Source organism: Dermacentor variabilis, chromosome 4 (genome assembly GCF_050947875.1).
Source record: "Dermacentor variabilis isolate Ectoservices chromosome 4, ASM5094787v1, whole genome shotgun sequence".
NCBI classification, from domain to species: Eukaryota; Metazoa; Arthropoda; class Arachnida; order Ixodida; family Ixodidae; genus Dermacentor; species Dermacentor variabilis.
This window is the reverse complement of record NC_134571.1, coordinates 216,763,979-216,787,000: the sequence shown is the minus strand read 5'-3', so window position 1 is coordinate 216,787,000 and position 23,022 is coordinate 216,763,979. Positions and strand designations below refer to the sequence as shown.

General features: G+C 48.0%; 1 protein-coding gene across 8 annotated transcripts in view; it reads left to right on the top strand.

The window, feature by feature from the left end:
* Positions 1 to 23,022, top strand: part of LOC142580110 (FMRFamide receptor-like) — a 1,221,375-nt gene that overhangs the window by 421,106 nt on the left and 777,247 nt on the right. For 7 of the 8 annotated variants that reach the window (XR_012827562.1, XM_075690919.1, XM_075690917.1 and 4 more), the window contains one exon: positions 351 to 382. The exons of the other annotated variant lie outside the window; for it this stretch is intronic. The gene's annotated coding sequence lies outside the window, so the exon portion shown is untranslated. The remainder of the gene's footprint in view (positions 1 to 350; positions 383 to 23,022) is intronic. 8 annotated transcript variants of the gene reach the window in all.

Sequence of the window (23,022 nt, the reverse complement as noted above, 5' to 3'; positions counted from 1 at the left end):
GTCAGTGACTCGGAAGCATCATTCATCAATGACAGATGGTCAGTGAGTGATATCGCGGACACCTATGGTAGAGTTCACCAAAATATTGTAGTGCTGTCAAGATGACAGTAGGACCCCAAGTATTCGGCTGTTACTCTACGAATACGGTGAATATATTTAGCGCACGTGTCCCACAACTACATCGCCGCTGCCTCACTTATTCATTCGGCAACGAAGTGTCTAATAAAAAGCTAGAACATTTTCTTTTTAGTTAATCAGGTTGCTGACATCTGAAGGACATGATTTGCATCTAGAAATAATGCTGCAATATGTGAATGTATTTATACATTGCAGTCCTAATTTTATTACAGAGGGAACTACCACTTCGCCTTGACCACTAACGGTGAGCCACATTTCTCAATGCTACAACTAAAGCTTACTTGTTGTGCTGAAATATTCGCATTTTATGTGTTTACTGCCAAAAAACATGTTGTTAACTGAGACAATTGTTTGGTGGTTATGCTAAAATTAATAAGTGCCTCAGCGACCTTGAGCTGCAAAGAGTTACTGTACCGGTGTCTTTCAATATCACTTAATTATACAAGCAACAAATGAGATTTTAGCTTGGGAAGTGGGCTGTTAGGCCCGCATTCGTAAAATCAAGTGACGCTAGAATTCCAGAAGAGTGTGCCGAGGAGAGGCTAGTTGGTAAGAGAATATTTTGTGAACTTAAACAACGCTAGGAACGAGACACCGAAGAAGACAGGCTGCGTTCGTCCTGTCTTCTACCTCGGCGTCTCGTCCATAGCGCATTTTAAATTCATAAAATAACGCTAGAATTGTTCGTAAGAGTAAATATTGGCAACCATGGCCAGTGAATGGCCAATAGCACTTCCATGAAAACGCATTCTGAATACGGCCCTATACTCGCGGACAACTTTCTGTGGCGATGGAGCGAAAGCTGCGGGAAGGGGGGGGGGGAGGCAACTGTTTTCTGTGAAACTGCGCCAAAGTAGTTCCTCATAAACTGCGCTCGGTTTAAGCTTCGGTGTGACGTATACGCATTTGCTGCAGTTCATTTCTTCGCATGTGCCCCATGGCTGAGTACGTTGAATCAGGATATTAGAGAATGCAAGCATATTGGCGCATCCTTCCCTACGCTTCATTTGTTCCTAACCACAATTAAGCCAACCGTTTGACTGGAGACCTCGGACCGACATACTAAATTATACCTTGGACAGTACCATCCAACTCTGTATCGTCCAGAAATGACGTGAATTGTGTCAGCGCTGCTGTTTTGAGGGCATGCACTGATATGTAAAATCTTTGGAGCTGAAAACTGGGCAGCACCGCGAGCACGTGTAGCGTGCTTCCATTGCGCGGGCACGGTATACCGAAAGAGCAGCGCGCACACACTGCGGCGCGAAGCGAAGTCTTGTTTGGACTGCGTTGAGTTGCGCTGTCCCCGAGGGGTATCCGTGGCTCACTGCCCATACCCTCTGCAGCTCGAAAGACCTACAATGGAAGCTCGCGCTGCAGAACGCATGAATTCTGTAGTCAATCCCCACCCCTGCCCGTTCCGACCTATTTGATGATCATCGTACAGGCGTGCGGTCGTGCCTCACGATATTGCGTGGCGCAGGTTGTATACATCGGGATAGCAGTCATACTGCACTCGCTAAGTTTTTTATCTACGGCATGAAGGCGTGTAAACCCCTGGACGGCTGAAAAACGTCACACTTTCTAAACATCTACACAATTAGTGCTAGTTGTAAACTTTAAAAATAAATGGTCGGCTACCATTTGGCCACTAGTCAGTGGTTCCTTACATTGTAAAACACATTGCGTTAGCTAATTTTGCCAAACGCCAATATTCCAAGCGCAACTCAGACTGGTGCGTACGCCATCCCCTTGCCCTCCACTTTCCAATGTGCATTCTTGTGGCTATAGCCGGGATTCGCACACACAATTCCGGAACCAGCGAGACAGCTCCTTGGACACGCAGGGCTGCCACGGCCAGTTGCGATTATTGGAAAGCTGGAATGATTTGTGCTACAGGAAAAATTGAAGCAGACGAAACAAGGTGTCTTATTATATCGTAACGATGTTAGTTCCTTCATAATCAGCTAGCTAAAATCTGGAAGTAACTCAATTAGTAACGCACGCACGCACCCACACACACACGCCAGTCTCGGGAGCAAACCTTTAAAACTGTGGCCCCTTCTTTCAAGCCAACTCAAGCAATCAAAGACAAAGAGCCACGTTTTTCCAAAACGAACATTGACTCTGTTAGCAGTTATTTGCAGTCACTGATTACGCTATACAATAAAATCTTCATGATTACAATATATACGTACCAGAAGTTCCACAACAAAACATGACACAGCGACGCCGTCCGCCCCACACACCAAAATGTCCGTGAACATTTCTCTAAATCCTGCTGCATAAACATGTGCCTTTGTTTCTTGAATGTTCGACTTTACACACCAGGGCCACGAGCAGGAATCGAATTGATCTTTTTTACGAAAGATAAGGCTGGTAGTTAGGAAAAATACACCGTTTTGACATTCAAAAGTGAGAAATTGACGATTCACATAACTACTCGGCATTTATCCCTGTAAAAACGCATTTGAATTTTCAGGTTTTTAGCGCACAAAAATGAACGAGAGAAAGAGGTACGACGCGGACACGGTTGAATAATTTGAAGTTGAATAATTATTGGAGCTCCACATGCCTGTTTACTTTAGCAACCTACCCTGTGTAGTCTAAATGACAAAGCATGAGTAAGTCGGTAGAAATGATTATCTATGTACAGAGTGCAACTGATGGCCGATTTTTCTTTTTTGCCAGATGGCTAGAATAGTCACAAATGATGAGACCGCAATGCATTTCAAGAAGTCACTACCATCTCGCAGTTCTTGACACATAATTCTTCCAGTCTTGTCAATTCATCCACCGGTAACAGCTACTGGCAAAGGCTGTTTATGGTCTATTGTGTTGTCATCAGATTTTCGATTTGCACTTGTTTTGGGTGAAACAAGATATATAATGCACCACTCAACACTTCTCGCTCTCAGCTTTTGTCATCAGCTTCCATATTGTGTATGACAAATGCCCAAGTGCCACTTAAGCTGTAACCGACAACGACAATCAAAAGACTAATTCGCGTGCTGATAACGAATACACCAAATGATTGCCTGGTGCTGCACGCAACCAGAACCACATGAGCTGGCAGAGCTAACTCCCACGCTGCTGGCCACCATAAAGGTAAACAAAGTGTCCTGTCAGTTTCAGCACACAACCAGCACCACATACTTCCAAGCTGCTGGGTATCAAAAAGGCAAACAAAGCATCTCGTCACTAGCCGAACACAAGCCCTATCACATAAGCCAGCGCACACCGGGTTCATCACAGTTCCTCTACACCGCTCATTTCGCTGACACTACTATCACTGCATCTGCTGGAGTCGTAACGTAGAGGAATTATGATGCTGTTGAGTTTGGTGTCAACTGCACCATCCCGCTTCCAGGCCTCTTTCTCAAGACGCTCCAAATGATCCCAGTCCCACACCCAGTTTTCTGGAGTCACGAGGGGGAGTGCTTGGTTCAGTAGTTCTTCGACTCCAGCGAGAGTGAATGAAGTGTTGTTGGCCGCAATATACCCCTTGATCTGGCTCCATATCATTTCGATAAGGTTCAACTCACAGTGCTAAGGAGGAAGCCGAACAATGTAATGACGAGTAACCTTGACGAAGGCTTCAATCCGGTATCCAAGAAACTTGTGCTTGTTCTGGTTAACCAGAAGAAGGTGCTCGGGCTTCAACTGGTCATTAGATCACGGGATGTTTTTTTTTTCAGTCAACCAAGAATGAATTTCGCCCTTGCGCGGCGACGTCGAGGGCAACTTCTCGAGCTGAACGCTATGGCACGGAGCATTGTCCATGACAACAACAGACCGTGGTTCGATGTTTGCTAGAATTGGTTAGGTGGACCACTTCTCAAAGCGAGGGCCATTCATTTAATTGCGGTAGTCTGTCGTAGCATTCTTTTTCGCCTGGAAAATGAGACATGCCCCCTCCACGAAGCCCATTTCACCTCTGGCATAAAGGACGATGAGCCGACCTCCTTTGCTGCTTGGTGCGCGAAGGCCAGATGTGAGGCATTTGCCAAAGGCGTCATGACGTGATGAGTTAGTGAGTGAATGAATAAACGTTTATTGGACCCACTAAAGCGCGATAAAACGCGCACCCGGCTAATCCCACGATGGGACTGATAGATCTAGCCTGCCGGCGCGGACGCGGTCGCGCAGTACGGCCTCAAAAACGGGACTTCGCAGGAGCGCGTCCCACTTTCCGTTGGTGAGCTTCAGGCCCGACGATCTGCAATCCCAGAGCACGTGAGATGAAGTAGCAGCCTCACCACAGGCCACGGAAGAAGAATTTGCGTAAATTTCATGATATATGCTGTTGAGGGACGCCGGATTTGGGCAGAAGTTAGTTTGCAAGAGTCTGAGCGTGACCGCCTGAGGCCTCCTTAGCTTGGAGTGAGGCGGCGGGAAAACCCTTCTCTCTAAGTAAACAAATTTTGTAATTTCATTGTGCGTGGTAGGAATGTCTCTGTGTCCGGGGAGAGAGACGCCCGATCCGAGGGCAGCGTCGTCGGTAAAGCGACGCGCAGCCTCGTGGGCAGATTCGTTGAGCTTCAGAGGAACCCCCTCAGTCGCCTCGACGTGGGCAGGGAACCAAAGGATGGAGTGTATGGAACCGTCGCCGTGTTTGGCCCCTTTCGGAATTTGAGCTACCTGCCGGCTACCCGGCCTTTCTACAATGCCCTGACGGCCGCTTTCGAATCGCTATACACCCTTTCTCTCGGACCGTCTTGCATGGCGAGTGCAATGGCCATTTGCTCGGCCACCTCGGGGTCCGTCGTCCAGACCTAAGCACAGTTGATGACTTTTCCCAGCCTGTCCCCGACGGAAACCGCAAAAGCCTTGCCGTCTCGGTACGCGACGGCGCCCACAAAGCTTGCTTCGATCGTGCCCTTGTATTTTTGCTTCAGTATATTCGATGCTCTTCCCTTGCGACGACCTGCGTTGTGAACGAGATGAACGTTACGGGGCAACGAGGTGACGATGATCTTCTCCTCTATTACTTTGGGGATTTGGATTTTGTCAGCCAAGTTCTTGGGGGGAGCGGGACGAGTCCGTTCTCTTCGAGGATGCGCCTGCCGGCCAGCGTGGTCGGCAGCCGAATTACTTCGGCCCGTCCCTGAGTCACGGCTACCTCCTCCATGGTGTTGTCTTTGCTGAGCCGGAGGAACTCCTCGGTATGCGTTCCGACCGGCAGGCTGGGGGCACTCTTGACGAATTTTATAATGAGAGCATTGAGCTTGTCCGTCTCGGCTTTGAGCCAGCTGTGCATGGCCCCCGTGTAGGTGAAGTGACAAAACACAAAGGTGATGATGAGCCGAAGCAGGTTGTCCTCCTTGAGGCCACGATGTTTGTTGGTGACCCTTCGCACGAGGCGAAAAGTGTTGTAGGTCTCCACAATTATCTTGCGCAACGGAGTGTGGTTTACACCACCTGACTCGATGAACATACTCAGGACTTTGATGGTGGGGACACAGGGTATAGGGCCGCCGCTCCAAGTGAACAGGTGAATGTCGCTTTCTGAGACCGGTTTCCTGTCCTTGGGTCTGCCTCCTCTTTCTTTTCTGTAAAGCAGAAGCTTGGATTTGGTTGGGGAGCACCTGAGTCCGGTGGGTAGCAGGTACAATGCTCCGTGACGTCTACGGCCTCTTGTGTGGCGCTTTCCATTTGCCCTTCGCTACCGCTGGTGCACCAGATCGTGATGTGGTCGGCGTAGGTGGTGTGTTTGATAGCTTCAACGTGGGTCAGATTCTTTGGGAGGCCAACCATGCAGATGCTGAAGAGAGTAGGGAAATGACCGAGAGTTGCGGCGTACCCCGTAGGCCCAGGAGCACCTCGTCGGAGACAAAGTCGCCGATCCGCAGCTTCGCTTTGCTCTCCGCAGGAACGAGCAGACGTAGTTATGCAGTCTGGTTCCCAGCTCTATGTCCGCCATGGATGCTAGAATGTGTTCGTGGAAAATGTTGCCAAACGCCTTCTCGAGGTCGAGTCCGAGCAGGACCCTGCTGTCCCTAGTACATACATCGATGATTTGATGTTTGATCATATTCATGGCGTCCTGCGACGAGAGGCCGGTACGGAAGCCAATCATGCTGAGAGTATAGACGTTGTTCTCTTCGAGACATCTGCTTAGTCTGCTGAGGACGACGTGCTCCGCCACCTTCCCGACGCAGGACGTGACAAAGATGGTTGGAGGTTGTCCACGTTCGGAGCCTTGTCAGGTTTGGGAATCAGGACGATGCTGGCGGACTTCCATTGACGCTGCCGTTTTTCCACGTCTCGTTGATATTCTCGGTGAGGTATTCGATCAAGTAGTCCTCAAGGTTCCGGAGCATCTAGTTGGTCATTCTTTCGGCCCCTGGCGCCGACTTGCCATTGAGCGCAAAAGTCGCTTGTCTGATTTCCCCCACGGTGAAGTCTTCGTCCAACTCCGAACATGCCGGGCCGAGGTAGTCAGGAAACCGGACTTCCTCGTCTCTACGCTTTACGGGCAGGTACTTCTCCATGAAATTGGCAACCAGCTCGTCAGCGGAACAGAATCTGGTAGCTTCGTGTAGCGCTCTGGCAAGCGTGTGTCTCTCACAAGATCTGGTGCTGCTCTCGTTGAGGAAATGTTTGAGCATGCCCCAGGACTTTTCATTACCCATCTGCCCGTCGATCGAGTCACAGACCTCGTCCCGTAGCTGCTTGCCGAGGGTCCGACAGTGATCTTCGACGGCCTTGTTGAGCTCGGAGATCTTTTCCCTCAAACTTCGGTTGAACCTATGTCCCTTCCTTTGGAGGAGCAGCGCCAGCTCGGCCTCGATCAGATGGCCTAGCCTGCTGTCCATCTTTAGCTCGGGTCGCTGACGTTCTTCTTTGTGGACGACTCGGTGTCACTCTTGATTCACTCGCACCAGTCTTCCAGGTCTTTGGGGACTGGTGTGCTTTCGTTGCCGCGGAGCTTGCGAAAAAGGTCTCAATCCGTGAGGGTCAACTCTAGATTTACTTCAGGTGACGTCGAAGCGAGTCTAGAGAATGTAATGGTCGCTGCCAAAATCCATTGCGTGTTACTTCACTCGGCTTCCTCGACGTTCTTCACGAACGCCAGATCGGGAGAGGTGTCCCGGTTCAACGAGGTGCCGATTCGAGTGGGAAACGCCTTGTCCGTGATGTGCGCGAGGTCTGTTTAGTTGGCGTTCTTGCACAGACCCCGGCACTTGCTCGTGTCGTAGACGTACCCACACACTCCGTACGGGGCGTTGAAGTCCTCGGCGACCAGGGGATGGGTGCCGGCCAGGTCGACTGAATTCTTGAGTATAGTCTTGAACTGCTGTCACAGTCTCAGGGTGGTAAACACGACGTGAGGAAGGTTTGAGTCAGGAAAAGCCTTTATGGGCCATGAGCATAAGAACAATACATATATCTAGAAAGCACCCGTTGCCAACCCAATGGCGAAACCCTAACATACGCCAAACTATATACAAAGCTAGTCAATCGAAAATATTGTCTAAGTCCTCGCCCACGGCGTATTTTGAAGTTGAGAATATTTACATAAAGTCTATCGACGTGGCCACGTCACCCCGTCGTCGCTGCTTCCTACGACACGTCATTGGGCCCGCCGATGCGTCGTAACTCGGCGTCGCTGTGTCCGACGTTGGGTGCACGGTTGGCCTGGTCAGGGGATCAGGATGGTGGAGGGACCTAGGCGCTTGGATCGCTCGATCAACTCCGCAAGCTGCCGATCGTAGCCGCAGCGAATCTGGGAAGCGGTGCCGTCAGCCTTTAGCTGCGGCTTCCGGTCGGAAGTCCACTCAGCGTGCGGGTCGTGGCCGCGGCAGCTGAAGAACTGCTTCCACTGGGTTGCCGCCGTCTCCGCGATCAACCCATCCTGTTCGGCCTCTTGCCCCTTCTACTCGCCTTCATCCCAGAGTGTAGCTGTGCCGCACTCTTTGGCTACGTGTCCCTTCTCCCACTGGCCACGTAGCTGCGCGTGCACTTTTGCGCTTCTTTTGCTTTCATATTGTATTCCTTTTATTCGTACGCTCTTATTTTCCATCTTTCTTTTTCTTTATTTCTGCCGTAGACCCCTCGTGTCTTTTGTTTTCTTCTTATCTTCTGCTTTTTCTCTTCTTTCTTTCTTCCTTTATTGGCTCATGACAACTGCTGACGCGAGTCCCTAGGATTGCTGTAAATGTTGAGTATAAGCACGCTGTTTCTCCACTGGTTGCATTGTCTCGTGTTGAGTAGAACCTCCGTCATGATGTATTCGACCTTGCAACTCGCCAGCTTCAGGTCGTGAGACAAGTGCGCAAGCCTCCTCTCAACTAACCTGCCTACTCTCCGACCTCCGGGCTGCACAGAAACGGTCCGATAACCAGAGAGGGATGCTGCGGAAACGAAGGTTTCCTGTAATGCTATTACCTGTGGTTTGTCAGCTAGCGATCTAAAATATTGCAGCAACGGAGCCCTCTTATTGGAGTACCCCTGCAGTTCCATTGCTAAATTCTGAACTCCTCTTTGGAACTATCCATGATTAGGCGAATTTTCTGTGGCACCCGCTGTAACCACAGGTGCACGTAAAGAGTTCCCCCTACTCTGACGCGCCAATGTGCTCGTAGCCATGATTATGGTCCACGATGCGTTCGGAACAACGATCTGCATTGGAGTTGCGTACGTAGTACTTGGCATCACCAGACGCTCGAAGGCGTCTCTATACGATCGGCCAGCGCACCTAGGCTTTTCTCCGGGTCCCCTAGGGCGACCTGTGCCTGTGCTAAGCCTCGCTGTAGTTGGTGCACGCTCTTAGTGAGCGTGGTCAGCATGCCCTTGATCTCATTAGTTTGCGAACATGATTCTTTCTTACTCGAAACTGCCCTACGCTTGGCTATCCCGGCCGAGTCGCTGGCCGGAACTGGTGCTTCGGTGGCGGTCGGCGTCGACGGTTTGGCTGAAGGGATCTGACTGAGTACCACTTTCTTAATCTCTGTCATTTTGCTATCCATTTTTCTGACCATTTCTTTTAAGTCCGCGTTTTCGTTCTGAAGGCCCGCTACCACGGCGTCCCTAGCTTGCTCTGGAAGTGGGTCGCCTGGGCCTCGGGGGTGTCTAGCTTCGCGGCCAGCAGCAACCATATCGGCCCAGGATAGGGTCCAGTTTCTCTTCCTCTGCTGGCCAACTCTGGAACCAGACCAGGCCCTGGAGACAGAGTGGCTCCTGGAGCGGCTTCTGGATCTGCCCTTGGACCTGGAACGGTGTCCGGAAGGCGGAGAGGAGCTCCTGGATCTGGAGCTCGTGCGAACCCCAGGGCGACCGGCGACGGCTGGGAGCTGTCGCTATCCCATGGCGAAGGCCGGAGACGCTTTTATTGGCTCGGGATCGCTCCCAGCGCCTGCGTCTGACGAGGTACGGCGTCTGGTACCTCCGCTTGCAGTCCTTGGCCTGCATTTGGGGTCCCACTTGTGTTGTTTGCCCGGGTTGGCCACGCCGCATCCCCTGCACATGGCTTCGTCCGGAGGGGGACAGACGACTGCTCGATGCCCGAGGAGGCCACAGGCGTAGCACAGCTCCACTTGCTTCCGATATAAGGTACACTTGACGAGTGTACCGCCATATGACACGTAGTTTGGCAGGTTGCAGCTGTCGAAGACCACAACCACGGTACCCGAGCACTTGATTTGTTTGGCCACCAAGGCCAGGGGGTTCTTGAGTTGACACCTTGTGGTCGAGCTCCTCCGTCCCCCGGTGTCATGCCGCGGATGACGCCTTTGCACGTGCAGTAGGGCGTGGCTTCGTACGCGTGCACCTCGTGCTGCTGACCGCCAGCGGCGATGCACTCGACCCTGATGTATCGGGTGGCGTTCCCTCTGCTGGGGGTACTGACGACCATGATATTTTGTTAGGTATGTTAGGTATTCGGTTACCTAAGGTAACCTTACGTGGTGTTCCAGTCGCGAAGCGAAGCGTTCTACGCTTCGGGGGCTTCAGGGTGCAAATAAGAACCTCCGCCTTGAGCCGTGCAACGGTACGCTCGCTTACGCTGCTAAGTTGGCTAATAGAACGACATGCGCAAAACCACGGAGAGTCCCGGTTGCGTCAGTTTCACTTGCACATACACGTTGCATACCACTTGCTTCGTTTGCTTTGACAGCTTTTGATTCTCAAGCTTCTTGAAAATCCTATGCGGTGAGTGAAGTGGGGATCTGCTGGGGGAAAAGAAAGATGCGGTAGACGAGGAGCCATGTTTTTTTTTCTGAAGGGAATCTATGCGACGCCGGTGGAGGACGCCGCAACATATTGCTGTTTCACATATTCTGGCTAAAAATCTTATGGCATTATTAATTCGAAGCTAAAAATTAAGAACTATACATTTTTGAATTGCTTAGGTTGCGCCCAGATATTTTTTTGTTGAACCGTTTGCAGCTGCGGAGCGAAACTGTCGAAACGCCGTGTTTCAGCTCTGCAGTCTTCACTGCACTGCCACAGAAAGTTGCACCGAGTATAGGTGCGTGCCTGCACACGGTAGTCGTAATCGTCGCACCAGTGCTACTTTTGCTTTGAAACGTTTCCTCACCAGTCGCGGTGTTTCTACCACAAGACTTTTAGTAATTCCGCTAACAGGTGAAATTGCCACATTTTCTGTGAACAGATTAAATTAGGCGCACGGAGTACTTGATGGATGTTTTAGAAATGTAATGTATTTCAATGCTCGACGGTTTTTTTTCGCTAAGTCTGCGTTCGCTGTCTTAGGAGGAACTCGAATGGAAAATAGGAGCCATTTATTTATTTTTTATTTATTTATTTATTTATTTATTTATTTACTTATTTATTTATTTGCTTACTAGCAAGGCCGTTGAGGTGTTACAGATAGAAGTCGTAAATATTGATACAAATCCAAACAAGAAGAATAAAGAAGGGGAAGTTTAAACATAGGTGATGAAGAAGCGGTGATTTGAAAGCTTCAGGTTTAGGAATGGAGATGATGCAGGCGGGCGGGTGGTTCCAGTCTGAGCTGGTCTTCTTTAGGAAAGAATAAAAATACTGCTTAGCTTTGCAACATTGAATGCCTTCTTTGAATCGATGATCAATGTAGGATGGATCAATGCGTAATGCGTAATGGAGCAGTGAAGATACTTTGAGTGATTCGTTTGCGTAATACATCTTCTGGAAAGTGGAAAGCCGAGGCAGATGACGCCGCATGGAAAGATCTGAACGGTCTAGGGTTCTTGTCATAAGGGTAGCACTAGATGCACGAGAACAGTTCGTCAAAGTAAAATGAGCAGAACGATTCTGAATATATTCTAGAGCAATAATGAGTGACTTTATATTAGGCTCCCATACGAAAGACGCATATTCCATCTTAGTTCAAACGACTGTTTTATACAAAAATAATTTTAAAGCAATTGGAACAAGTAAAAAATTACGGAGAAGGAAAGCAAGCATGCAATTAGCATTATTCGACACGTGTTCGATATGCGTCTCCATAAAAGGTCACTGCTGATGTTCACGCCAAGATATTTTTATAGAGAAAAAGGAGGAAGGAGAGCCATTAAGAACATATAGATGCGGGTTAGCTTTGGAAGGAGCTCGTGTTGCTTTCATTGCCTTCCATATGGATATATTAAGTTTCATGAGCCAAGCGTCGTAGGAAACAGAAATGCTATTAATGTCTTTCGGAAGAACATTAGTATCGGATGGGTTAAAAATTTCTCTGTATATAACAGAGTCGTCAGCGAACAGCCTGATATATGATGTTACGAGATCAATGCGAGATCAGGAAGATCATTAATATAGATTAGGAAGAGGAGAGGTCCTAGTGCAGATGCATGAGGAACAATCGATCTTACGGATAAAACATTAGAGTTATGGTCATTAGCTGTTACGTTCTAAGTGTGATCACGCAATAAAAATCCATTAATTTAGTACGGCATCGTTTAGGTTTCGTTTACTAAGTTTAGAAAGCAGAAGAGGATGAGACAGCATCAAATGCTTTAGCGAAATCAATGAATATACAATCAACGACGGAGGAATGATCCAAAGCTGCAAAAAGGTCATTAGTAAGAGCGATTAACTGCGTTTCACAAGAATGGTTTCTTCGAAAACCAAGCTATCTCTAAAAAAGGAATTGTATTCAAGGTGACCGACGAGGTCAGAATATATAATACGTTCACGTAATTTGCATGGAATGTTAATGATATTGGTCTGCTATTTAAAGGACTGTGAACCCCATCACCAGACTTATGCACTGGAACCACCTTGCCCACCTTCCAGTCATCAGCGAGCGTACCAGTCTGCAAAGATTGGGTAAAAATCTCTGAATAGTATAAGAGAAGAGTAAGTACTGGTGCTTTTCAACAACTTGTTAATATCGTCAACACCTGCGGAGAATGGCATTTTAGAGCTAACGAGAGTTTGGAAATTCCTTCGCACTCAATGCTGATATAATCAATAAATGGAAAATCTAGGGAAGGTATGTCGGGAAGGGTAACCACAGTAGTTGTTGAGAAACATGAAGTAAATGTGTTATTTAATCATGTGCAAGATTGGTTCGGTGGAACCAAAGCACCGCGGTTACATTTCAGTATGATTCCTTCTTTTGGTTTTACATTAAGGATGGTCCAGAATTTGTAGCGGTTAGTAATCAGCAATCGAGACAGGATGCCTTGAAAAAAGTTGCGTTTCGCTGTGAAAAAATTATTTTTCTATTCAGATGCCACGAAATGACAAGCATTCCTTCTCTCAGTCGCACTCGTTAACCTGTCGCGACGAAAGATACGCTTTTTCTTGTTCAGCAAATGATATAATGAAATCCTGAACCACGGTGAACGTTTAGTACACGTTATTCGACGAAGTGGGATGTACTTTTCAGTAAGGACTTATAAGTTGTCTTTAAAAAGGAACTAGTTATCGTGTTGCGAGCACTCCCAAAATCTGGGAAAGAATACGTTAGAAAATGCCTCTAGTTCAGTGTTAATTGCAGAATAATTTCCTTTTTTGTAATCCCGAATTATCTTATGATGTTTCACTGGACGAGATGAACGTGACGGCATAGCGAAGTTGATAGCTGAATGGTCTAGGTAGAAGCGAGAGTGATGAAGCGAAATGAGGGCAGGTTGTTAGCCCAAGGTCCAGTAAATTGGCAATGGATGCTGTGACGCGAGTTGGTTATTTCACAAGTTGACAAAGGTTGAACGTGCAACATAAGTCGATAAATGTTACTGCTTCTGAAGAAGAGGGAATAGCAGCAATGTAGGCTTCCGTCCATGATATGGCTAGGAAATTAAAATCACCTCAAAAAGCATTACTGCGTTTGGTAACCTGAGAACAATTTTGTTAAGACAGTCATGAAGGTTATCACAAAAACTGCTTGCTGAAAGAGGTGGTCGGTAACACACACGAAAACGGTCTCCTTATGGTTTATCTTAATGCACGTGCACAGGAATTTTAGCTGAGAGGCTGTCAAAACGTCATAAGAAAGTAAATCATCCGCAACAACGATCCAAATCCCGCCACCCGATCGCCCGAAGCGATCTTGCCTATAAACATTGTAGTGGCGTTGACAGTCAAACAGTTCAGAATTATCAATCCTGCCTGACAACCAAGTTTCAGTAATGGGACATCTATGCCACACGTGTCCATCAGAGAACATAGGGCGTTGCGTTTGTTCAGGAGGCTTCTAATGGTTCGTGAAGAGGAAACTTAGGTCGCGAGTGCGTTTTGCGTCAACGGCCGCTGATTCCTGAAGTAGCCCACGAGTTTGAAAAGCCTGCTGCGTCATTGACACTTGTCGGGGTTGACAAGGCGGGCTCAATTTCGCACATACGATCAGTCTGTGAACAATGAACACAGAATTTCTTTTTCACCTTGAGTTTGTTATAGCCCAACTTATGAGAATACCCGGTGACTTTTGCGAATTCTGAAACCTTTTTCCGAGATAGTCCTGTTGCCTTACAAAAATCTTCTACAGAAACACGAGTCCTCTTTAGTTTTGGTTTTTGCGATAAGGTGTTGTCTTTTGTCTTGGAAGAAAGAAATTTGACAGTTATTTGTCGGCATTTGCTTGTAACGAAAACTCCCGATCTAAGTGCCTGAGATATGGCCTCCTCCTTCAGCTGCAAGGAAAGAGAATCTGGTAAAAATGATCGTACTTTTTGTTCGGATTGGACCCGTCTGTTGATTCGTCTTCAAATTCATAAAAAAGTTAAATTGTCTCGGCATGACCTGTCTTCATACTCATCGAGACGAGACTGGATCTTGGCATCTTGCTATGACCAGCTTCCGTAATTACAGGGTCTGTTCTAAAAGTAGTAGGACTGGTCTTCTCCTGAACGAACAGGCGGATGAGAGGTGCTCTGCGCGCACAGGATCGGTTAAGGGGGATATTGGGAACGCTGGGAAAAATCGGCAGTCGGCTCTCGGCCGTCGAAAACAGTAGGTCGCTTGTACTGTGAACCCCTGTCGAAATGCCTCGTCACGGAGAATCATGGACCGTTTACCGGATCAGCGATACGCGATTAAATTTTGCGTAAAGCTTGGTAAAACGGGCAAACAGATTCGCGACAGGATTAAGCAGGCCTACGATGATAATGCCATGGGTAGATCAGGTGTTTTTGAGTGGCACAAGCTGTTCCCAGAAGGTAGGGAAAGAGTGGGAGACGACGACCGCTCCGGACGCCCTTCGACCAGCAAAACCCACGAAAATGTGTTGCGATTGAAAAATTTACTGAACACTAGTCATAGGATGAGTATCAGAATGATAGCTGATGACTTGAGCATTTCTCAAACCGAAGTTCTTGAGATCATGACTGAAAACTTAGCCATGAGGAAAGTGTGGGCGAAGTTCGTGCCGCAAACGTTGTCAGAGGAGCAAGAGGCCAACCGGATAGCGATCTGCCATGATCTTCTTCATGTGAATGAGAACCCCGATTTTTTGTACAATATAGTGACTGATGACCAGACCTGGGTCTTTGACTACGACCCGGAGAGCAAGCGGCAGAGCTCAGAATGGAACAGCCCTTCTTCCCCACGCCCCAAGAAAGCACGAATGAGCACATCCATGTTAATGTCCATGCTCACTTGCTTTGTTGATCGACATGGAGTCATCTATGAAGAGTCCGTACCACCCGGACAAACAATCAATGCAGTTTTTTCACGTGGAAATGCTCAAAAGACTGCGAAAACGCATTGTTCATATGCACCCAGCAATCGCCAACAATCGGCGGCTGCACCGTGACAATGCGCCAAGCCACACAGCATTCCGCGTAGTGGGGTATCTTGCTTAGCACAAGGTGGCAACGCTGCCTCAGTCCCCCTACAGCACCGACTTGGGCCCGCCAGATTTTTTCTATTCCCGAAAATAAAATGGACGCTCAAGGGAAAGCATCACGGGTCGGTAGAGGCGGTTCAACAGGCCGTGACGAGGGAGCTAAACAGCATTCCGGTCCAGGCGTTCCTGGAGGCATACGAAAACTGGAAAACTCGTTGGCAGCAGTGTGTAGATGCGGAAGGGCGCTCCTTTGAAAAATTTTAATCGTTTGTAGTATTCTCATGAATAAATGTTTTTTTTTCTAAATGAGTCCTACTACCTTCAGAACGGACCCTGTACGTGGCTAAATCCAGCATATTCATGAAGCCTCCCCCCTTCCCCCCCCCCCCATTCTAGGGTGTCTACTATGTCCTTAGCTGCGGCTAGCCTCGCGGTAATATCGGTCACCCGTTCCTCAAGAATCTTTTGGCTATCTTTTACTTAGTTAAGGGTCGGCATTACGTCTACATTGCATTGTACTGGCGAGCGATTTAATCGCCGCTAGTATTTCGCTTTTAGAGTTGCCCATGGCATTTTCCTGACTGCCGGGATTGAGTTCAAGGTCCCCCGACAAGAAAAACAACTTCATTACATTCACGCAATCAACAGCAAGTACTGGGAGAACATGTGGGCATGCGATGAGCAGCGGGCAATTCTAATTTGTACGTCTAGAATAAAGGGAATCAGGTTGACTAACCCAGGTAACGAGAAGGAACGGTTCTAGAAACGTCTGCATCCTTGCTCCTCTCCCACGCCCACTCTTAGGTGATCATGATGACGCCGGTCTTCTTTGGAGTTACCACATTGCATGGCGGCAGTGTGATTGGCTTTTCAATGAAACTTCCGAATCACTGGTTATAGTTTTCCTGTATGGCCTATACCTTTACCTATCCGTTGCTCGCGACATTAACGTGTATAATTTCGACCAGTTGCTGGCAGCTTGCACTTGAAGAAGCGCTCATAAATGGCGTGCTAACATCTTTTTTTTAATACAATCACCCGTTGTGTTCACGGTATTGTAAATTGCATAAGACGCGATGGGTCCATGTAGCCTGAAAAAAAGTCACCTTTATGCACTCAGTTCATGAACATTTACCTATATGCTGGTGAGGTTTTGTGCACCCTCTCTGTGCTCCTTGTGCAATGAGGACTATCCAATTCATCACTTTGCGCCATGTAGCCGTTTTACTGCTCTGACATGCAGTCTGGCAATTTCTTTTCAATATTGTGGCCTGCCCCTGCCAGTTTGTGTTCTGCTTCTGCCAGTTTGTGTTCTGTTTCGGAGGATCGACTCTTGGATTCATTTCTGTGTAAAGCAGTGCAGTTAAAAGCCAAGACAGACCACTAGAACAACACACAAGGCCAGCGCTGAACTCACAAGTGAGCGGGTTGTTGACGCATTCACACACATATAAAGAGGCACAAATATATTGTGGCGGCAGCAATCTCCATTGTGTTAAAGTTAAAAACGTTATTCTGCAGAAACAGGATTTCCTTAACGTGCAAGTCACTTACGTAAAACGTGAAACTTCTTTGCGAATGTGATGCGCTTTGACCACTTCTGGAGAAGTCTGATATTGATGTCGAAACGCTATCTTCGTGTTCGCGACAACTGGATTCAGCCACCTAGATGTTTGCTACGCTGTCCAAGATCTCCTGATTTCAATATTCCTTAGTTATATTTGTTTTATCTTATTTTAATAGTTTCGAATTCACGTATGCAAATTTAATATTTACTCTAGTATTTATTAAATCGCTTAGTTTTCAGGAATACTCGAGCTTAAACATTCTCATTTTTCCTTGAAAACTTTTTAAGCGCAGCGATAGACTGTATACTATAGCAACATAAGGACAACCCGCTTATTCATGACTCAAATATTTATTGAGAGAGAGCACAGATATGTATGCAAATAAAGGGTTCCGCTCCGACTTTCTCGTGTGTAGATGGCTCTCGCCTTTCACCTGAGTTCGCACGGATGGTGTGCCGAGAAATGGAAGCGATGGCTCCGCTTGCTCCCAGAAGCGGCCTCGGCAATTCCTCCGCGTCTTCATTTCCTCTCGTTTAAGCCATCGTGCTGTAGAAACTGGTCAATTTGGGTTTCGTCGCTTACGCTTTCTCCAGCTCGGCGACCAATTACTGCCGGCAAATGTCACTGTTTCAGTTTCATACTTGCCTTCGCAACCCAGCCGAATGGAAGACTGTAGGTGATCGCCCGATTTGTTTCTACTGCCGCCGTATCGGTTATGCTGCCCGCTATAGCAATAAACGGCTGGTCGTCATAACCAGGAACACAATATGCTTTTTCTGACCGCTTTGACACCAGGTGCCGTCGCTGACAGCCTCCATCCGACCGTTTCGACAACACCAATGTCACAACTATGCTCCACAGCCATTCACCAACATCACGTCACTCGTCTTCTCTTTCCGCTCAATGACATCACCCGACCGGGCCGCTTAACATTGGACAAGGAAAACTAAGTGATGAAGCACTCATAGGTGATGCAAATCATCTCCCTATAGTACCAACAAGATCAAGCTTGATTGACGCTGGCGCTGACGGCGTAATTGTGCTGCACTCGTCGACACTGGTGCGCAAATTTTTGTAAGGAATGCTCGGCTTCGTCCCGTCTCAAAACATTTTTCTTCGTGTCCAGCAGATCTTAGGGATCTGCGCAGCTTGTGTCACCATTGCCCGGTCAGCATACTGTTATCATATTTGCCGTCCTTGACCAATGCCCCGACGACGTCAATCTTGCTTGATGTGGTCGATGGATTCGGCCCTCATCTACTGTGCTACTGCTGTACTTAAACGTGTGCTTCCTCGTCTCGCCAGTATTCCAGCTGTAACACTGCTTCACTAGTGCTTAGTGATTGTGTGCTGCTGCAACCAAACCTGCGACGTGTGTCGTCTTGGCAGCATCACGATCTGTTCACGACGGGGACTACATTGTGTCGACGTTCTACTCGCACGAAATGCCGCCATTATGCACACTCCCGTGACCGTCACCGAGAATCAGGGTCACTTTCCTTTCGTCAACTTCAGCTTCTCAGCTCAAGTGCTCCCGTATCCAATTCGGTGGCAAGGGTGCGTGCGCTTGACGTATGCGATAAATCCGTCCGAGATGCTGGAACTCAATCAACCTTCACTGCGTCTATTGCGTCTATATAACTCCCTTAAGAATTGAAGAAAGTGATTGCTCCTAATTTTCTGCCTGACCTAGCTGTTGACCTCCGCAATCTTCTAGGAAATTAGAGACATTTTTGATTTCAACGACCGCCCATTAAGGCCAACGTTGCTGATGACTCACCATATCCATACCGTGGTATAAAGTTTGTAAACATGGATAAGGTGCCTCAGAAAGGCTGGCGAACGTTTCGATAGGAGGACCTATCTTTGTCAAAGGCGGCCTCTTCATCCTCGGCACGTTAGTTTTAAAGGGCTCGTGCAGTGAAGTCACGTGCGGGTGTCGGTTATAAAGGTTTAACACCCGCACGTGACGTCACTGCACTAACCCTTTAAAACTAACATGCCGAGGATGACGAGGCAGCCTTTGACGAAGATACGTCCTCCTATCGAAACGCTGACCAGCCTTTCTGAGGCACCTTATCCCTGTTTACAAACTTTACACCACAGTGTGCTATTCCATCTGTCAGCTCCTTTCTTGATATTCATAGCGGTACTGCTAGTCCTATCCGCCTCCGTCCCTGTCGCGTGTCTCACGTTGAACGTCCAGTCATTCAGCGCGTAGTGAACAAAATGCTTCCCAAAGCGACCTCGCGGCATCCTTCAGCCCATGGGCCTCTCCTGTTATTTTGTCCAATAGGGATGGAAGCTGCAGATTTTGCGACTACTATAGTTATTTCAACAAGATAACACGCAAGGACGTCTATCCGCAGCCGCACGTTGATGACGCCCTTGGTTACCTTCACGGAGTCGAATACTATAAATCATTTATTGATCCACGCTCTAGGTACTGGCACATGTCTGTTGATGACATGGACCATGAAACCACACCAGTTATTACACCTGAGAGGCTCTATCAATTTATGGAAATACCTTTTAGTCTCTGTAATTTCCAGCTCCATTTGAACACTACTTGACTCTACACAACTTGACTTGACACGATTGACTCTACTTCGAAGCTAAATTGGTCAATCTGCCGTTGTTACCTCTACGACATCATTCTATTTTCCCCAACATTCGAGTCACGTTACCCTTCTATAAACTATTCTAGGTCTATTTTGTCGAGCTGACCTTCAAATAAATTCCGCCAAGTGTATTTTCAGCAAACAACAAGTAACAGTACTTGGCCATGTTGTCAGTGCCACCGGCGTTGAGCTTGACCCAGACAAGATTCGTGCTGTCAAGTATTTCCTGTGCCGCGTTCCGCTAAATTTGTCCGGAGTTGCATTGTATTGTGCTCGTACTCTGGGCGTTTTGTGCGAAATGTTGGAAACATCGCTCGCCCGCTTACAGTTGCTCTAAAGAAGGACGCGCTCACCGACGCCTCAGCGCCTACAATGGCCCATTTCGACCCATCTGCGCGCACTGAAGTTCGCCCCGAAGCCGCTGGACATGGCATAGGCACTGACCTCGCCCAGAATCAGCGTGGCCGCGAACGAGACTTTGCATATGCCAGCTTCCTTCTTTCTACTCCGGTCTCAAAATTTTCGATCGCAGAGCACGAATGCATAGCCTTAGTCTGGCCAGTCACGAAATTCTGGGCGTTCGCTCAAGGACCCGAGTGACCGCCTTGGCCGTTAGGCTCTCCAGCTTCAAGAGTATTCGTTTCCTATTTTATGCAAGTCTAGCCAATTTTATCAGGACGCGGACTGTCTCTCGCGTCACCTTATGGGTACTGCTGGCTCTCCTGACCATGATGGCGACGCCTATGTAATGGCTATCTGCGATTTGGTCAATATTGGCGCCAAACAGCACCGCGGCGAATCGCGATGGTTCACTGCGGTTCATCATCAACCGTCTCCGCTCTGACAATTCCGACTTTTTTTTCGCGCTTTGTCATGCAGTGTAACATTATGTACCGCTGCAACCTTCAGGCAAATGGGTCTTCATTTTATGATAGTTCTTTCCCGGCACTTGCGTGCTACCGTTCCCCAGCATCTGCATTGCACACCGACTGCTGGGCATCTCAGCGCCTTTCGCAGCTATGATCGCGTGTGGTGGCAGTTCTTTTGGCCTGGGCCTTTACCGTTTCGTGCGCCACTGCACCTCCGCCTTTGACCGCTGTCAAGGCCGCAAACGCCCTCTCTTGCACGCGCTAGCCAGCTTGAACCGGTACACATACATGTTGTAATTGAGAACTCAGGTTAATGAAGCCTGTTTAATTTAACCACGTCATTTAAGCAGCCGCGTCAAAATGGCAATTTTCGGAGGTGAGCAAAATAAGTGAGAGCAAAACCGGACGAATGACCCGCCTTTAACGTCGAGCATCATCACTAGGGAAGAAACTTGGGTCTATGGCCACGACGCTGATACAAAGATGCAGTTGTCTTACTGGGAAATCCCGACATTTACATGGCTGAAAAAAAATTAAGCTAGGGATATCCGCAGCTGGACAGAGTGCACACTCATCGTATTTTTGAGCGTTCATCGTTTTGTGCATCAGAACGAACGTTCCGAATGGCCGCGTTGGGGGCAATGGGTTCTATTGCCCAATTTTAAAGCGTCTGAGAAAGGCCGTTTGGAGAGAATGACCCTACGTGGGCCACCGCAGGAGCTGAACAACGACAATGCAGCCTGTCACAGAAAGCACGTGCCTTTCTTGCCAACATGTCTACTTGTATGACTTGGCTCCTGCTTGTTTTGCTCTCTCATAAAATTAAAACAACCAAGCTCAAAAATCGCTGTTTTGGCACGACGGCCTCAATTCAGCTCGAATCGCGGAAGGGGGCACTCCCCCTGGAAGGAAGACGCCCTATACATATCCCCTAGGTGGCAGCTGCATGCTGGGAGCGCTGTATTGATGCGTGAGGAGGCTATTTCAAAGCCGTGATGCTCATATATAATGTTACTTTCTTGAAAGCGCAGCAACTCTCGCGACATTTAGATACCACCATATTTAAAAATGCGGCGCCCCACCCACCTCTGTTTCAGTGTCTCATTTTCTTTCGGACAAGCTTAATTCCATTCTGCGATCGCTGTCATTCTGTCCTTCAAGCAAGAAGCCTCGAAGAGCTTGTTGTTGGCAGCGTTGGTGCATCTTAAGACAGATTTAAACTGCGCGAACTAACGATCACAGAGAGAGCATGCTGCGAAGACAGGCGCCGTCTTCAGTAAACCCCAACTCACTGTAGTGCAGATAAACTGAGGTATCGCTGGCACAGTCAAGTCCCTTCTTGCTTATATGGTGCGGTTCGCGTACCTCCCTCGATGTACTGTCACAACGCAAAATGCTTACTTCTTTCAGGAGCCGCATGCACTTGCACGCCGAGCAGTGGATAGGAAGGTGCCCACTTGTCTTATTGCAAAGATAAAAAAAACGTGAAGTTGTGGCGTATGCTCACAAGACGTCACATAGCTTAAAAAGAGGCCGTGAAAAGATATGGAGTTAAGGTGGCATTCTCGGCTCTCGGCAAGCTTGTTGTTCACGTATAGGAAGTAGAAATAGGTTGCAAGGGTGCGAAAAAAGGCAGGCCAATTTCTACGTAAGTTGCAGGGTGGGGGTAGTCTATGAGATACCTCTTTAATGTGGCAAAGTCTACGTAGGCCAAACCAGAAGGTGTGCGAATTTGCGCTTGCGTGGGCATTAGTTGTATTCTAACAATAACACTGAAAAACATGTTTCTGCCGAAAAGAAAACACAAAATGAAGACGCATAGCGAGGGGCGTCCCTTGCTGTCGTCGATGTCTCTTCATTTTGAGTGCGTTTCAATTATAAGCAAAAAAAAAAACATTTCTTTCAGCCAGCACCAACTATGACAAGAAACAGTTGTGTTAAGAATAGCACATGTGCACACCTTCCCATCTACTGCTCGGCGCTCCAGTGTCGGCCAGCACTCCTTAGGTGTCGGTGCCGTGATAGCTGGGCGAGGGCGATGCGTGCCATATAAGAAAGAAGGGATTTGACTGTATCGCTTCAGTTTAGCTGAAAAAACAGTGCGATTAGGTTTGTTGAAGACTGCGCATGTCCGCGTATCATGCTCTCTGGTTCTTGGTGCAGTTAAAATTATTGTTCAGTGGAAGGTCGCAAACATGGTTAATTCTAATATTTTTAGACGCGTTTGAAAAGGGAAGCTCAATAAGCGTCAACTCTTAATATGTCAACTTAACATGCGAACTCCCAATAAGTGTCACTTTTTCTTTTATTGTTAACCGTAATTTTGCACAAGTGCTGTCGTTCGCAGAGGTGCATTTGCCGCTGCGCACGCGACGGAGTTGACGCCCCGCCCTGATGTGTTGAAGTGGCAGCGGTGTGTGCCGCGTTCCGATGAGGCGGAAAGGAGGGCACGCTCGCCTGCGGGAATGAGGGAGCACGAGCGGTCGTTGTGGTCGCAAGCACGGCTGCCTGAGTCCTTTGTTGCGCTGCTGCGCACGCTTTCTTTTTGTAATAGCTATGCTACATTTCAACGACGTGTCAGTATTTGTTTCATT